The following is a 1,436-nucleotide window of genomic DNA, read 5'->3' on the forward strand; positions in this document are numbered from 1 at the left end:
TAAAAATATGACATGTACTATGCACACATGTGTGCTTATTACATAATCACTGAGGATATTTTAGAAAGTCTGGGAAAGCAGAAATAAGAAAAAGAAGTTATCCAGAAACCTATAACTTAGAAGTAACCCTTAATATTTTGGTACATTTTAATATGTAGAAATTGTTTAAAAGTTGTATGTTTACTCCCTACTGTTTTGGCCTACATTTTCCACTAGTTATATAATTTGAGTATTTCATATACCAAGGTTTTTTTTTTTTTTTTTTTTTTGAGATGGAATTTCACTCTTACTGTCCAGGCAGGAGTGCAATGGCACGATCTTGCCTTACCGCAACCTCCGCCTCCCTGGTTCAAGCAATTGTCCTGTCTCAGCCTCCCAAGTAGTGGGGATTACAGACATGCACCACCATGCCCAGCTAATTTTTGTATTTTTGGTAGAGACGGGGTTTCACCATGTTAGCCAGGCTGGTCTCAAACTACTGACCTCAGGTGATCCATCCACCTCAGCCTCCCAAAGGGTTGGGATTGCAGGTGTAAGTCACTGCACCTGGCCCAACAAGTATTTTTAATAAAACGTGTTTTTATGTGTCAATTCTAAAATCTCTGAATTTAAGAATATCTTAGCCGTCTTCCCTCAGTTGCACTGAAGATCGTTGGAGAAGACTGAGCCATATGTGTCTTTATTCATTCACTTATTCATTTCTTCTTCTTTTTCTTGAAACAGGGTCTTGCTCTGTTTCCTGGTCTGCAGTGCAGTGACGTGATTATCTCACTGCAGCTGTGAACTCCTGGGCTCATGCCATCCTTCCCCGTCAGCCTCCCAAGGAGCTGGGACTATAGGCATGTACCACCATGCCCAGAAATTTTTTTATAAATTTTATTTTGTTTTGAGACAGAGTTTCGCTATTGCTGCCCAGGCTGGAGTGCAATGGTGCGATCTTGGCTCACCACACCCTCCGCCTCCTGTGTTCAAGCCATTCTCCTCCCTCAGCCTCCTGAGTAGCTGGGATTATAGGCATGAGACACCTCGCCCGGCTAATTTTGTATTATTAGTAGAGACGGAGTTTCTCCATGTTGGTCAGGCTGGTTTCAAACTCTCGATCTCAGGTGATCTGCCCACCTTGGCCTCTCAAAGTGCTGGGATTACAGGCGTGAGCCCCAGCTCCTAATTTTAATTTTTATAGAAACCTGGTCTTGCTATATTGCTCAGACTAGTCTCAAACTCCTGGCCTCAGGCAATCATCCTGGCTCAGCCTCTCAAAGTGGTGGAATTATAAATGGGAGCTAACACACCAGGCTGATTTAAATTGCACTTATTTAAATTGTCAATTATGTTTCAGGAACATTGCCAAGATCTAGGGTTACAAAGATGAGTCAGAGGTTTCTCTATCTTCATTCTCATCCCCATAGGCTCAGAGGTTATTGATAGAGACAGGT

The sequence above is a fragment of the Cebus imitator genome, unplaced genomic scaffold (genome assembly GCF_001604975.1).
Source record: "Cebus imitator isolate Cc_AM_T3 unplaced genomic scaffold, Cebus_imitator-1.0 Scaffold484, whole genome shotgun sequence".
In the NCBI taxonomy this organism is placed as follows: Eukaryota; Metazoa; Chordata; class Mammalia; order Primates; family Cebidae; genus Cebus; species Cebus imitator.